The 17,335-nt window shown below is 42.9% G+C and overlaps 1 long non-coding RNA gene and 1 pseudogene across 5 annotated transcripts in view; both read left to right on the top strand.

Moving 5' to 3' along the window:
- LOC136793555 (uncharacterized) overlaps positions 1-17,335 on the top strand; it is a 462,713-nt gene that overhangs the window by 187,763 nt on the left and 257,615 nt on the right. For 4 of the 5 annotated variants that reach the window (XR_010838968.1, XR_010838967.1, XR_010838969.1 and 1 more), the window contains exon 1: positions 9,403-9,833. The exons of the other annotated variant lie outside the window; for it this stretch is intronic. This is a non-coding gene — a long non-coding RNA (uncharacterized lncRNA). Of the gene's footprint in view, positions 1-9,402; positions 9,834-17,335 lie in introns of those variants that run through there. 5 annotated transcript variants of the gene reach the window in all.
- LOC131751382 (guanine nucleotide exchange factor subunit RIC1-like) lies at positions 6,221-8,836 on the top strand (annotated as a pseudogene).

Here is a 17,335-nt window from a genome sequence, read left to right as displayed (position 1 = left end):
AATAGAACCCATTTGGCTTTTCTCCTTCTTTGTTAGCGGGTCATCCTCCATCCCCTCCTCATGTCCACCATGAGGCCACCTGTGTAACCTGGGGACGGGTACTGCTGCAGTGGTGGAGGCTGGTCCTGGAGTCTAACCACCTGCCCCATGTACCTTACTTGTGCCCTCTTGACTGGGTTGTGCCTGATACCAGTGGTGCCACTTCCGTATTACCATGGATTGATGCTGAGCCCCTGAACCTTTGACTTGGTGGGCTTGGCAACCCACATCCTGATGGGCAACTCTGACCACATGGTCACCTGATGTCCTATGGTCTGACGCTCCATCTCAACTAGGAATCAGTACCCTATGTGGGAGCTATTTGTAAGTGGCCTGCAACTCTGCAGTGGATAGAATGAGCCTTGCTACACATAATATAGACCTAAGGGTCTATGTTATCATTCTTCTACTGGAGCCTACCATAAACTCTACACCATGTCTGTTCTCAACACAGGCGCCTCTAATAGCATAGCGTCTGCTAGATCTTTTGCCCCAAGTGGAAGGACTGTTTGGACTGTACTTTGGACATATTGCAGGTCTTTCAGGCTCTGAGACCCACTCCAAGCTGGAAGTCTCCCAAGTTTCTCAGTAAATGTGTGGAAGCAGTATTCCCAAGTGTGGAATGTGCTGCATACACAACTTTAAAAGGCCTACCAAGTATTGTGCTTCCTTCATTGTGGTAGTGGTTATGATATGCTGTAATTTGTCATTTGCTTGAAGAGGATGTCCCAGAATACTCTCTTGACCAGGGAGGGGAAGGAGAAGGCAGGTTCTTAGTCTTTCACTCGGCTTTTGCAAACACAGTAACTCAAACTAAACAAGATATGTCTAGTTTCTAACAGCTACCAAGTATGTTCATGCCAATTATACGTTCAGGTGCTGGGGAAGTGATGATGGAGAAGGTCCATGCACCCCAGTGGACCCACAGTAAGCAGGAATTGGGCCACAACAATATTTATTACATGGTACCCATATGGCCGCACTGTAACAGAGGGCCATAATGATGCTTTGGGTCACCAGGTATCAATGTTAGTTTGGGCTCTGTGTCCAACAATTCTTAAAATGTTTGGATATTTCTCTTTATCCCCTGAACAGTTATTTGATTATATGGACAGAAGTCCTTTGTGGAAGAACAGGAAGAATCATTTCCAAGTAACTGTGTCATGGTGTCATGGGATTCTTTTTCCTGGGGACATAACCTACCCATCGGTCAATGTATCCAGGTCTGAGAATGGACATTGGACAAGAAATTGTGAATTTTTATTGGGGTATCCACCTTCAGCTTGTTGGTCATCCATCCTTAATTTATTTTCATTGTACAGCTTGAGCGATACTCTTGCAGGCTGTCCATTTATCTTGACATTTGAAATATAGTGTTCTATTAAGCATCTCCATGGTTCTTTACAGGTCAGCTTCCTTGGTTACCACTTTGACCTTACAATTCATTATGACAATTGTATTCACCTTTCCTTTTTGTTAAGTGCAGCCACCTGGTTTCTTTTGCTTCATGATCCTCTCATACCCATTGTTAGCAGGGAGCCCAGTTCTTGAGCAGAATCTCTTACTGTCCTGGACTACCAAGGACAGCTGTCACTAGCTTCTTAACTATGCTGGTGCTCTTCTCATTGACAAATTCCTTAATACTTTGGTAAATGAATTGTCCCTAGGCCCTTCCATAGAGCATTGTAGATGGGTGGGTCTTCTGGCCTTACGTAGTATATCCAATCTGGGAGGCTGACTTCTCTAAATCTTTTGATTACCGCCTCCACCATCTGTCACCTTTCTCCTTCATTAGGTGTGGGCTCTTGCTTTGTCCACGATTCCAAGAACCATCTTAGCAGCATATTAGCCCTGTCTCCTGGGATCCTTGATGGGATGACAATCTTAGATCACAGGGAAGTGCTCACATATTGATGAACTCATCCCTTTCCAAGGTCACATTGTGTTCTCCTTGATACGCATCCTCAGATGCAATCCCATGTAAACTCTTCTGCCTCCTGCTGGTACGTATTGGCTAGGCACTATAGCTTCTTAGATACATAGCCTCTAACCTATTTTATCAGGCCCAGAACTTCTCCAGATGGGTTGTTATAACTTTCTCCATGATCTGATGGCCAAGAGGGAAGGTGGGGTAGATCATGAGGGGATGTGTGTTATCTTGCAAAGCAAAATCTTCTGCACCATCTTCAAGCATAAGTGGCTTGGGGAGTGCAAGGCTTTAGGAGGGAGGAGTAGACCACTTCTGAATAGCTAGAGGATTCAGGGGGATCTGAATGTATCTAAAGATTCAAGATTTTCTAGTACATCAGCCAACGTGTTCCCATTCCAAGTCTCTGTGTTCCACTCCTTCCCAATCAGGGCCCTGCCCTTACTATAGAAGACACGCTGGTGTGGAGAATTCACCCTTCTCTGTAGCTTTGCCTGGGTCTGATCCTCAGCTTTTTCTGCCCTCTGGCTGCAGGAGTTGAGAGCTTTCTTATAATATTACCAAGGAGGCCCTTAGGTTCTCATACCACATTCTCTTGGCCATGTTTCATCCTTTGGCTTTCATTTCCATCCCAGTTCTCCATTAGGGAATTTATAATAATTGCACATCACTGCACACTAGTTATTGTGGAGTAGGTTATCCATCTCCTAAACCCCCATTTTTAGTTGTCTTTCCAGGATACCTTTTGGCAGGAACTGTCCCAGGTTGGATCCTCAGGTGACAAACTCTAAGACTTGGAGATTTGCATGCAGGAGGTTAATTGAGAAGTGCTTTTAGTAACAATACCTGTGATGAGTGAGCTGCAGGATTGGGCAGAGAGAAGTTGAGTTGTGATGCAGTCGCAAGAGAGACCTCAGTTGATCCTATGGTGAGATCTGGAGCTGGAGCTGTGATGTGCTTCTCAGCGATCCTAATTGAGTCAAGAACCTTTGGACTCCAGCACCATTGGTCAGTGGATGCTGATGCCTCCAGAAAGGAGGATGTGTCTTCTTTCAGCCTAAAGCAATTCTTGGAGAGGAACTCAGTTGTGAACTACCAAGAGATTGTAACCCTGGCAGCTGGGGAAATGGGTGCCTCATCTTGAAGGAGTATTTGGCCAGTGGAGTTCCCAGTAGAGACTTGTTGAATGAATGGCTGGATGGTCCTTTTGGGCTTATAAGCCTCTTGACAGTAGGTTTCTTTTCTGATTCCTTTTGGGTTACTATATAGCAATTTGCATAACACCTTCCATGTAATAGTCAATTGATCAATATGTGTTGAATGAATAAATAACAGATGTACGTATTATAAATTTCAGGATTCTTATCTATCAGTGGCTATTCTTGTTACCAGTCAATAATTGGGGGCTTCCCTGGTGGCGCAGTGGTTGAGAGCCCGCCTGCCAATGCAGGGGACACGGGTTCGTGCCCCGGTCTGGGAAGATCCCACATGCTGTGGAACGGGTGGGCCCGTGAGCCATGGCCACTGAGCCTGCGCGTCCGGAGCCTGTGCTTCGCAATGGGAGAGGCCACAACAGTGAGAGGCCCACATATCACAAAAAAAAAAAAAAAAAAAAAAAAATTGGATATTTTACTTATAATCCTTCTGCACTGCAGTTTTCTAAAATTGGCCACTCCCACAAAGAAGGATGATGTGAGTTTACTATTTGTGTGGAACAATGACTGGAAAGGTCACTTTGAAATGTGGTGGTTTGAGTGGGCACTAGTTGAGCCCAATTTAATTGCTGCTCTGCTCCTTAACTATGACGTAGGGCCCATTAATGCCTGGTTGATGGCAATTCATTGGCATGCACTGCCTTAGACAGAGACTGAGTCTTGTGTGCTGTGGAAATGTCTATTAGCTTTATTCTGAATACTTAATAGTATACCAGACATGCTTAAAAATTCTTTCTTGGAAACAGATTGTTGGTAACTACTTTATTTCCTCTCTAAATGCATAGTTTTGTCACCACATGCATTAATTCTTCATTAAACGATGTCAACATTCCACTTGGTAGAAATAATTGTACCCTTTCCTTAGGTAAAATTATCCTGATGAAAGTAATTAGTCCACACAGCTACTTAAGGAGGAGCCATTCGTTTGGAAGAGATTCAGTTTATATGTACCATGTGGTAGGGATTTAGCTTGGCACTGGATTCAACTTGGCAACATGCACAACTTCACAGAGGGTTTCTTGGTTGTGTTTCTTCCCGTATAAAGGTGATATCCCAAGAACATCCAGTACAAAGAAAGCATACTACAGATATTAAGACTGAAAGCATACCTGTTATTATGAAAGAAATTACTTGTATATATTATTTTTTTAATTGGCATAAGAAATTATGGAAGCTAATTTTGCCTTATTCTCTCCTGCCTGTTTAACAACTTACTGGACATTCAGCTAATGTTGTACATTCGCATAAATCTCTCCCCTGCCATCAACTGTGCATTTGCAGTTTGGATTTTTCTAAAACAAATAGAGGAAAGTGCCTCTTTAACGGCTTGAGGTCTGAAGCAGTTTGTGAGTGTGGGGACAGTTCCTATCAAATTTTAAACTTTTAAAGTTACGCCCAGCCCAGTCTCTTTCTCGGTAAAAGGGTAAAGAAATTAATTCAAAGAATCTCAAGTCTCCACTGCTAAATTTTCTGGGGGTGATGGTAATGTTCTATATCTCGATAAGGATTTGGATAACACAGATGTTTGCAGTTGTCAAAATTCGGTGAATGACCACTTGGATATTGAAGGAAAAGACTCAAAACAAATATTGAACTCTATTGGTGTGTATACTAAAATATTTATGGAGAAGGCAACCAATGTCTGCAATTTAATTTGAAATGCATAAAAATAGTTGTTAGATGAATATGAGGATGGATAAATAGAGAGTTATGTGAAATCAAGTACTAGAGTGAAATGTTAATGGTGAAATCTAGGTCCCAGGTATAGAGATGTTTCATGTAAAATTATTTTAAATTTTCTATATGTTGGAAATTTTCATAATAAAATATTGGAAATAATCACCATTGGCACTCCTCCTGCAGTACCCTTGAGGCAAACGTTGATCAGTCTGACAGTTCAATTTATCCAGTGTTTATCGAGTTCTTACCTACCAATGTTTATCTAGTACTACCACCGAACTGGTGCTGGGTATGAGATTCCATTGGGATTCCATGCTTAGCAGTCTTCCTCTACTCTTAACTAGATCTAGTAGAGCAGCTTCAATTTCTTCCTCTAATTCCACTTCCAGCAGGAAGAATATGGGCAAGCGGTATCCCAACATTCTGTGATTCATGGATTTATTTCATATGTCCATCTATCCATCCACCCACCTATCCATTCACCCATCCATCCATCCAACCACCCATCCACCTGTGCATCTATCCATCCATCCATCCATCCATCCATCCTCCCACCTATCCATCCATCCATCCATCCATCCATCCATCCTCCCACCTATCCATCCATCCATCCATCCATCCATCCATCCATCCATCCATCAACCTATGCATCCATCCATACATCTACCTATGCATCTATTCATCTACCTATGCATCCATCCATCCACCTATGCATCAGTCCATCCATCCATCCGTCCATCCAACCATCCATCCATCCATCCATCCATCCACCCACCCACCCACTTATCCATCCATCCATCCATCCTTCCATCTATGCATCAACCCATCCATCTATCTATCCATCCATCCACCTATCCATCCATCCATACATACATCTATCCATCCATCCATCCATCCATCCACCCACCCATCCACCTATGCATCCATGCATCCATCCATCTAGGTATCCATCCAACCATCCATCCCCTACCTATCCAGCCATCCTCCACCTCTTCATCCATCATCCATCCACCTGTGCCTCCATCCAGCCAGCCACCCACCCATCCACCTATGCATCCATTCATCCATCCATCTATCCTTCCATCCAACCATCCATCCATCCACCCACCCCCTCACCCACCCATCGATCCATCCATCCATCCACCCACCTGCCCACCTGTACATCCATCCGTCCATCCATCCATCCATCCATCTATCCACTCACCTATCCATCCATCCACCCAACTATCCATCCATCTATGCATGCAGCCGTCCATCCACCTATGCATCCACCCACCCATCCATCCATCCACCCACCCATCCACCTCTGCATCCATTCATCCATCCATCTATCTGTCCATCCATCCACCTATCCATCCATCCATCCATCCATCCACCTATCCATCCATCCACCCACCCATCCACCCACCCATCCATCCATCCATCCATCCATCCATCCATGCATCCAACCATCCACCCACCCATCCATCCATCTACCCAGTCATCCAACTATGCATCCATTCATCCATCCATCTATGTATCCATCCATCCACCTAGCCATCCACCCATCCACCTATCCATCCATCCCCCCGCCTGTCCATCCATCCACCCACCTAGGCATCCATCCATCCATCCACCTATCCATCCATCCATCCATCTATACATCCATCCGCCCATCTATCCATCCATCTATCCACCCATCCATCCATCTATCCACCCATCCACCTATCCATCTATCCATCCATCCATCCACCTGCCTATCCATACATCTATCCATCCACCTATGCATCCATCCATCCATTCATCTATCCACCCACCCATCCACCTATGCATCCATCCATCCACCTACCCATCCACCCACCTACCTATCCATCCATCCACCTAAGCATCCGTCCATCCATCAGTCCACCTATCCATCCATCCACCTATGCATCCATCCATCCATCTATGTATTCAGCCATCCACCTATCGATCCACCCATCCACCCACCTACCTATCCACCCATCCAGCTATTCATCCATGCACCCGTCCACCTATGCATCCATCCATCCATCCATCCTTCCATCCATCCATCCATGGATCCATCCATCCATCCACCCATTTATCCATCCATCCATCCACCCACCTATGCATCCAACCATCCATCCATCCATCCACCCATCCATCAGTCCATCCATCTATGCATCCATCCACCTATCCATCCATCCACCCCTCCATTCACCTATCCATCCATCCATCTCTCCATGCATCTATCCATCCATGCATCAATCCACCCACCCACTCACCCATCCACCTATGCATGCATGCATCCATCCATCTACCCACCCATCCACCTATGCATCCATCTGTCCATCCACCCACCCATCCACCTATGCATCTGTCCATCCATCCATCCTTACACCCACCAACCCAGCTGTCCATCCACCCATCCATCCACCCGCCTGTCCATCCATCTATCCATCCACCTATGCATCCATCCATCCATCCGTCTATCCACCCACCCATCCACCTGTGCATCCATCCATCCACCCACTCACCCACTCACCCACCCATCCACCTATCCATCCATCCATCCATCCATCCATCTATCCCTCCATCCGTCCATCCATCCATCCATCCATCCATCCATCCATCCACCCACCCACCTATCCATCCACCTATGCCTCTATCCATCCATGTTTCCATCCATCCACCTATGCATCCATCCATCCATCCACCCATGCATCCATCCATCCACCCATGCATCCATCCATCCACCCATATACCTATCCATCCATCCAACCAGCCATCTATACGTCCATCCACCCATCGATCCATCCATCCACCTATCCATCCGTCCGTCCATCCATCCATCCATCTGTCAGTGTCTTCTCAGTTTCTCGGTTTGGTGCAACATATTTTAAAAGTGATTGAGATAGAGTTTTACAGTCAAGAAACTTAAGGTGTCATGGGGATCTCAGTATGAAGTTGCTATTCCTGCCTGTTCTACTGTGACATTGTTTATTCATTCTGTCAGACAAAATCACTTCAGAACCAGATATATGCTGTAAGATATATGAAAATATACTTGTCTACATCTGGAAAACTTCAAAAGTAGCATTTTTTATTTTTGTGGTAATTTTCAAAGCCCCAAAATATTCTAGTCACAAATAAAAGCCCACGGCTTTTCTGTGGGAAATATTAGAGAAACCTAACAAAACTTCCACCAATTGGAGTAATGCATTAAATACTTAAAAGCATCTTAGTAGCAGATAAAACCAAAGCAGGTCCTCTGAAAATTATGGGGCCAAATCAAATTCTCAGTTTTAAAAGTCCCAGCTGAATTCATCTAACCCAGGTCCTGCCAAGGGAGTTACTGCTCCCTCCATAGTTGTCTCCTTTTTTTTTATTATTGGTTTTAATTAAGTTTTAGAGAATAATTAGTTCACCGTGTTTGAATCACATTTGCACACAGATGTGAAAAGTTCTTCTTTCCCTCTTGCAAATCAGTGCTTTACTGCTGAAATAACACTCTGTGCGATACAACTACTATTGAAACTGCAGTCAGTAAAAAAAAAAAAAGTTCTGGTAAAGTGGAAGGGAGAGGAAATAGGAAGGAGAGCCATAGAGGAGACAGCAGAAACAGAGGAAGCAAAAGGATAATAGAGACGCAGAGGGAAAAACTAAGGAAATTAGACAGAGCCATGGGGCAGCAAAGAACTTGGTACTCTTAGAGCCAAATGCTAAAAACTTGCTTTCAGATTCTAAACAAGTCTCTGGTTCCCTTTGTCTCCACTCCAAAATCAGTGAAATGCTTGTTCAGTGTCTTCCTATCCCACTGTTTGCCATTAGAAGTAGGGGTGCCGGGTCCTCTGAATCCTAAGAATCAGTGTTCTGGGTACTTGGTTCTTGATCCTTTTGTATCATCTAGAATAGGAAAAGTATTTATCTCCTCTATTTCTGTTTTGGTGTTAGAATTCCCAGATGATTTTCTTCACTTGCTTTTGCCTCAGTTTAGGCATATAGTGGCAAACAAAGAAACAAGCAAAACCCAACCAACCAACAAAACCCCTGTGTTAACACCAGAGGATTTGAAAGTTGCAGTGGCGGTTCCCTCCACAAGGTGGTGCTCGTCTTTCTCCGTTTTTATTTTGCATCTTGAAAATTGAAATGACTGTGACTTAGGTTTCGAAATGATGTGGTTGATTAAACATACACATTTCTGATAGCATCACGGGATTTTAGTCCTTGGGATATTTAAGTCACGTGGTACGTTAGGGCAGTTGGAGGTGAAGGGAGTGTTGCAGTTTGGGTATTCCTGGAAAGAGACTCTGAGATGATGGGAAGGCAGGGAGTTTATTGTGGAATGAATGCTCAGGGATTGACACCCGTATCAGAAAAGGGGAGGAAGCAGGACGGCATAGGGTGGAGTCTTATACAGGTCTTAGCTGACTCACAGGGCTCTGAACCTAGGGTGACCCTCCAGACGTGTTCCTTTTGGGCATCAGGGGCCAGGCCTTTTGTATTGACCAGTCTCTGGATGTGGGCTGTTCCAAGAGGGAGAATACCGCGGGGGCACTTCCCGACAAGGGCTAATGACAGAGCTGTCAGCAGCAGTAGGCCTAGCAACTATGGGAATAAACCCTGCCTTCCTGGAGGGGGACTTTCTGGCACATTACAGCTTCCACTCCAGGAGGCATTTTTTTCCTACTCTTCCGTTATGCTTCTGTCCCCTAGTACTGTGTCAGCCACAATCCCATGTGGTTCTTTGAGTCTCCCCTTAGTCATGCAGTAGGAAATAGGAATAGCCAGGGCTATTCCATCTCAGATTGTTTCTGTTTCAGCTTGTTTCCCTGAGCAGCTCTAGCTGTGGCTTCAATTTTCCTAGCAGCTTATCTTTCACCTTTAGTTTGAAGTTACGAAAGATCAATGTGCCTCGATGGAGAAAATCTCACCTATTCTGATTCCTAGGCTGGGGAAGAGCAAACCACGACCCATCAGTGAGAAATGTACAGGTACAGGACTGGTTTCTGCTAATTTTTCTGATCCGTGTGCTAGTGCCGAAATGAATGGTGGTTGCTTTTCTGTTTCTTGCTCGTAAGGAATGTTAATATGAGTTTCAAGTCAATCCACTGGTGGATCTATATATTTTCCTTGGAGAGCTTAAGAAGGGTTCACAAAATAATATTCTTTTCCACCCATCAATCTGTGTTAGGAAGATATATGACTGGTATCTAAGGCGCTGTCAGTGTGTTATTTTCCATGTTCCTCTCACATGTCAAATATAAAAATACAGCCTGTCAGTGTAAGTGTGATATGGGGCATTGTTCAGAGAGACTGTGAAAAATCCTGCAGTGTTCCTTGATTCATCATTTCAACAGCCTAATCATTTCATAGACCAGTCTAAACAAAACAGTTAAGGGCATTCTGACTTAGGGGGTATTGAATCAGGGTCGATTCAGAAAAAAAAAAAAAAGAGAAAAACCCCGAAGAGAAAAAAGTGTTTTGGGAAAAAGTAAGAGAAGCCTTATCTTTGTATCCAATTTCATAGTTACTGATCTTTTTCAGAAGGTTGTTTTTATCAGTTAATCATTCTCCACCACACCCTGCACCCTGGCATTTAGCCAACGAGGCTGGGAGGCCTCGTTAATTCAGAATTTCTACTTTCCGCTCACCTGTCACAGCTAAAGGCTCCCTCAAATGCATTGACATCGATTAATATTTAATGATTGAATAGTAGAAATATTGGGTCAGCACTTTTTACTTTTTCTTCCTTTAAGAAAAACACCCTTTAGAATGGACTTGGCTTCGTACACGCTTAGCTCTAGATTTCTACAATGAGAGATTTATTTGGGTACCAAGAAGGGGGGAAGACCGTCGCCCTGTCGAAGGCCATGTGTGCTGCAGGAAAGGGCTCGACTGTGATGGAGAGAGAGAACTAACGTTTAATGAGCGCTTACTCGGTGCCAGGCACTGTATTGGGTACTTTCCATAATTCATCTCCAATACTCACTGTACCTCTCTAAGGTAGGCATTATTATTATATTCTTTTTACAAATGAGGAAGCAACGTCAGAGAAGTTAGAAAACTTGCCTGAGGTCACATATCAAGCAGCAGTCAGTATTTGCATCTTGCATTGTTTGGTTACCCAGTCCATACTCTTTTCCAAACACATGTTGCCTTCCTGAGAGACTGGACACCTGAAGCCTGTTGCACCAGTGCCCTATTCGAGTCCAGCAATCATTCTGTATCTTTGCGTCTCCATTTTTCTATCTGTGAAATGGGCTGTAAGTCAGATCTTGAATTCTAATTTGGACACAAGATCCTGGTTTCAAATCAGGTTAGCTTTTAGTTTCTATGAGCTGCTAATACCCCACAGATCATTTTTTATAGCACGCAGATGGAACTGAGACTAAGAAACATTTCCTTCCAGGACAAATAATAAATAAAACATATACAATGCTAAAAAAATTGAAATATGTCCAGTGTGCATTTTTAGGGAGATCTATCATCATGACAATGAGAGTGGAGAAAAGGTGAGCTCAAACAAAGAGAATAGGCTTTGGATCAGGCAGATAATTTAAATTCTGCTTCTGTTACCTATTAGCTCCATAAACTGGGGCAAGATTAACAAGTCTTGGTTTTCTTATCAATGAAATGGGGATAATAATCCATACTTCACAGAATTGTGAAGAATGGAAGAGATAATATATTTCAGGGGCCTGCAGTAGTGTTTGGCAAATAGTGGGCACTTGTTAAATAAGAGATGGGTGTTATTATTAAAAAGGAGATGTCAGTCGTTATCAACCATCATAACTATACCAGGCTCGTTCAACTTCATCACTTATTGGCAGAGATAAACTAGACACATGCTAAAAGGGAGCATATAGGTGAAGACACAAGGAGTCATTTTAATAACTCAGCATCCTATGTATATTGATAGATTTGTAAGTAGTAGGTTTCGGTGAGGAGAGGAGAGACACTTCATTCAGCTCAGAGGGAAAGAAAGGCCTGGAGGAGATACCTGCTCTGAGTTTTAAGACATGAAGAAGGTTTGCCAGGATTTGCGAGTTGTTAGCTGTCACACAAAAAATCCGATAAATTAGGAAACTGAGGCTTAGAAAAGTAAAGTGATTTGTCCAAGAGCATGTAGGTAGGTGAGTGGAGCAGTCAGTGTTTGACTCCAGATTCAAATGATTCCAAATAGTCTCTTCCCACCTATTAAGATGTGACTTCTCATCCAAAGCCCGGAACACTAAGCTGATCAACAGTTTTGAGATACTGAACCAACAAGAATTCAGCTAATTGAGATGTGAGAAGAATCAAAGAAGCAAGATGTAAGCTGTGGATGAAATCAGAGGACACAGGCTAACACTCACATATGGTGGACATTCATGAGATTTTTGGCATCCCAGGACCCTTTCCCTTTTTTACCATCACCTTGGTTTCTGTGGGGGAGTTACCTCTTCCCTTCAGGGTACCATATGGTGGGATCCTAATCAGGAAAACCCCGCTGTCACCTATAAAAGGAGCATTCATGTGATCTAAAGCCAGCTGGACACTCGTTCCCTGGAATTTGGATCTTGAAAAAAGTAACAAGCAGACAATGTAGGATCAGAGTTGAATCACCCTTGGGGGTAACCAGACTCTTTCTGCTGTGTGTTCATTCCTCCTGCAGTCCTTGGTTCCAGATTTCCAGGTTCCTATTTCTCCTGTCTCTTTCAGACTTGGCCTTGCACTTACCTGTCAATTCTGTGAACTCCTAGCATCTTTTCAGTATATTCCTTTTGCTTTAAATCAGCCAGAGTCAGTGTCTGTTGATTGCAAACCAGAACCCCATTTGCCACACCAGAATTGTGTTTTATCCACTCCTTGTGCTTTCATGGGTAGGTTAGGAATATTTAAGGAGATCTTGTTGAGACATGGAAATGATACTTCTACACCATACTGAGAAGCAGTCATTAAACACTTCTTTTATGAGCAATAAATAAGAGTAGAATAATTTCTAGGCAATAGGCATGAACTTTTAAAAGGAAGGTATAAGTGGCGGTAGGGAACATCAGGTTGAATCGCAAAGCTTCTCCGCCTATCATTCACTGACACACTCTAATTCAGTACATATGTAGTTAAAATTTCCTATACGAAAGATTCCATTAAAAAAACTTAAACACTTAGAGATGTCTCAGTGATCTACAGAGCTTCAACCATCAAAATAATCAAGATGGAACTTCTGATGTCGGTTCACACTATGCACCCCTTCTTCCAGTTGGAGATCTGAATGAGGAGGCCAGTCCTTAGAATAATAAGAGTGTTGTCAGAGAGTCAGAATACTATGCAGTGGTGGATAGGAGAGTTTTCCTTCTCAGCTAGCAAGGTCATTGTAGATGAAAAAGGGGTTAAGGCCTACTGGACTCTGAGGGTTAAGACTAGAAGCTGTGCCCACCAATGAATTTTCCAACTAGGGTATAAGAAGGGAAGTCAACCCCTATAAAGTCCACAAAGAAAGGAATTGAAAGCAATTCACCTACTCTGTCTATTGGGGAAGAAAATCCAATAGCTAGAGGTCTTTCCTTGTTGAAGGAAAAGTAAAGAAAAATAAAGTATGTGGGAATATTAAAAATAGCACACCACAAAGGAGGACAGGATTATTCTAAAGACTTAGAGGAGGAACAAACCTCAGAGAATGATTTCTGCCAATAAACAGAGAGAATTATAGAAACTTGGATCATGAGTCGTGGAATACAAGAGATGCTGTCCCCGTGAAAGAGTAACAGGAAGTCATAATGAAAGACATTGGATGAGACGAGAAGGAAGATTTCTGAGTGATGAGAGGACTTCACACCAAACATGAAAGAGGGTAAAATTGAATAACCATAAAGAGTAGACTGGGCGCTGTGGAAAATCAAATCAGTGAAGCATTGAGCAAGCTCTAGAGCTCCTACAAAACGCAGACAAAAGGATAGAACGATGACAATGATGAAGGAGAAGATGTGGCTCCACAGGCAGAGAATAGAGATGAAACCTAATGACTTCACGTGTTTGAGAGGAGAAAACAGGAACAACTGGAAATGAAGCAATAATCAAAGGAAGATGTTAAGTAGAAAGCAACTCCTCTGTGTCATACAAAGACTTAAGTATTGAGAACAGAAGGATTCACTGCATGCTAGACAAAAGTCACAATGTTAGAATTAGAAGAATAAAAATAAATCCTACATTCACCCAGGCAGAGAGAAAAATGTTGCCTACAAAGACTGACTTTAACCTCTCTGTAACGCAAATGAGAGAATTTGAGAAAGATCTTAGTGCTTTTGGGTGAAAAGTTTGTAACCCAAGAAATTTCAAAGCATTCAGATCGTCTCTCATTTGTGAAAGCAACAGAAAGACCTTCACTGTTACTCAGAGGCTCAGAAACTACTCATGGATGTGATCCTTCTATTATTTAAAAATATTATTGAGATAAATAAGTCGTGGGGATGTAAAAAAGTACAGCAGAAGGTATATAGTCAATAATATTGTATTACAATTGTATGGTGACGCATGGTACCTTGACTTTTCGTGATCATTTCACAGTGTATACAAATGTTGAATCACTCTGTTGTATACCTGAAACTACTATGATACTGTATGTCCATTATACCTCAGTGAAAAAATGAAAACATATTATTTAAAAATAAACTGTAAACATGTAGGAGATTTAAAATGAGCAAAAACAGAAATTCTAGGTACCGTGCTGCCGTCACACATTGCATCCTAAAATTGGATTTTGTAATTTGAAGCCTGCAGGGGTCGAACTGGCTAAGCTTAGCCTTACGGTGCTCCCTTGTGCTCTTACTTTCCCCACTCTCTTGGCGCCAGATGTAAATCTTGAGCTGTGTCGCATCCTCTACTTTGCTCCTTTTCCGATGGAAGCCATTGCCGTATTCACCACTCTTCTCTACAAGGACTTGCTGACAGTGGATGACCTATGTACGTTATTGGGCTAGAGAACCTGGAAAATGACTGAACAAAAGATTTGCTTTTGTTCTATACTAAAGTAAAGTGCATATCTATATTCTGGCCATTTTCAAGGCCAAAGATCTTGACTCTTGGTGTTCTGAATTTTTCAAACACATATTAACTCCAGTCCTTGGGATTTAGTCTGGTAAGGTTTATAAACAACCCAGTGGAAAATTTTGTCAGAAAGGCCCTATTTAGAGCTTCTTCTCACTTTATTTAAAACAGTTATGTATTTTATATTAAAAGACTGTAAGGAAAATGCAGCTAAACATTAATAATATTAACCAGTGGGTGGTGGTATTTGAGGTGATTTTCATTTCTTTCTTTACAGTTTGCTGCAGTATTTCACAACCGAGCATATATTACTTTTATAATTAGGAAGGAGCTTAATTTTTTAAAAAACACAGTATTCAAAGGATACAAACAGACATCTCACAAAAGCAGAAACCTGGATGACGAGTAACATGAAAAAACACTCTGCTTCATTAGTAATAAAGGAGTTTCCAATTAAAGCCACCAATAATGGTTATGTTTTCCTAATCATTAGAGTAGGCAATAATTTAAAAGTTTGACTACACCTGTAAAAGTGAGGGTGTGGCATGGAACTCTCACACCTTACTGTGAGAACTTGAATTAGCACAACCGTTTTGAGATTACTACGACACGATCTAGGAGAGTTAGCAATGCACACACTCAGAAATTACACTTTTAGATGCTGCGGTATTACTTGTAATGACAAAACTTGGATACAAAATCCATTAAAAGGAAAAAATATATATAAACCTTTGTGGTTGTGCCGTCGTTAAAGTAACTGAATGTGAGCTACATAGGACAACGTAGGAAAACCCAAAAAATGTAATGTTGAAGGAGGAAATGCAAGTTACAAAGGAATATTTATAGCATGATTTGAATTTCGTAAATTCAGAAACATAAAAACCAAACCTTACTTCGTTTATGGATCCAAACATATGTAGTAAAATTACCCAAGTATACAAGGAAATGATGAATTCAGGCTGGTGGTTATCTCTGGGGAGTGAAGGAAGGGACTTGGAGTTGGGGGAAGAGCAACACAAAGGGCGTTGGTCATCCTGTAATTTTTTTGGGGGGAAAAACATAAAAATCTGAGGCGTGTGTATGAAGATGTTACTATCTGGCAAAGTGGAGAGTAGGTATAATTTTAATTGCTTAAAATATGTCATAGTAAAAATGAAAATATATTAATAATATATTTTATAATATATATTTTTAACTTTTTATTTTATATTAGAGTAGAGTTGATTAACAATATTGTGTTAGTTTCAGGTGTACAGCATAGTGATTCAGTTATACATACACATGTATCTATTCTTTTTCAAATTCTTATTTTAATAAATATAAAAATAAAGTCTATGTTTACAATCTTAGTGTGCAAATTATCACAGCAGATAAAATATAGCATAAAGACTAAAAGAGGAGAAGGGGCAAGATGGTGGAGTAGGAAGATCCTGGGCTGGCCTCCTGCCATGGACACACCAAAATTGCAGCTACATTTAGAGAAACAGTTTCTGAGAATGCCCTGAAGACTAGCAGGAAGGATTGTCCACAACTAAAGATGAAAAGAAAAAGCCACATTGAGATGGGTAGGAGGGGTGGAGATGCGGTCTGGTCAGAACCCACATCTGCAGTGCTGCACCCCACAGGCAGGAGGGGACATCACAGCCTCAGAGGTCCTCCTGAGGAGTGAGGCCTCTGAACTCCACACTGGCTGCCCAGCCCCAGGGACCTGCCCCAGGAAGACGAGCCCACATAACGTCTGGCTTTGAAAATGAGCGGGGCTTATGTCTGGGAGAGCTGGAGGGCAATAAGAAATTGAGAATCCACCCTTGAAGGACATGTGCAATAACTTATTGCTCCCTCCAAGTCCCAGTGCAGAGGCAGCAGTTTGAAAAGTGCCTGGGTCATACGTGAAGGAGATTCATCTCATCAACTAATGCCATGTGCCTGAGGGGCAGGGATCTGTTGGAAGTTTCGCTGAGTACAGGGGAGCTGGCGGGCACCTATTTATTTTGTTTTGAGCTCACTCTCTCTCTAGCTGGCCTGGCACTGACAGGTATCATTTTTAACTCTTCGCTAACTTACTAGCAGGACTTACCCTGCCCCAGGTTCACCCGCAGACCTGACCCAGTCAGTGCTCCTTCACATTCCCCGCCCCCTGCCAGATCCAGTGGGTAGCCTTGGCCAGCACTGGATCTGCCCCCCAAAGAAGCTCCCCACCCACCAGACCTAACAGGTGCCCTCAGCAGGCACTGGAGCTCCTCTGAAGTGGCCCTCCACCCCACCATATCCAGCAGGCGCCCTGAACTGGCATCAGAGCCCCTCCAAGACCCCCAACCGAAGTGGCTTCCTCCCAGGGGCTGGCCATACAGACCAGAGCACCCACAGCAGCTGTGGCCAGGCCTCACAGCCAACTGCACAGGGGACCAGCCCTGCATGCCATTGCACCTACAGGAGGCAGGGCCAAGCCATAACAGGAGGGCACATG

Source organism: Kogia breviceps, chromosome 2 (assembly GCF_026419965.1).
Source record: "Kogia breviceps isolate mKogBre1 chromosome 2, mKogBre1 haplotype 1, whole genome shotgun sequence".
Taxonomy (NCBI): domain Eukaryota; kingdom Metazoa; phylum Chordata; class Mammalia; order Artiodactyla; family Physeteridae; genus Kogia; species Kogia breviceps.
This window is presented reverse-complemented; position numbering and strand designations above follow the sequence as displayed.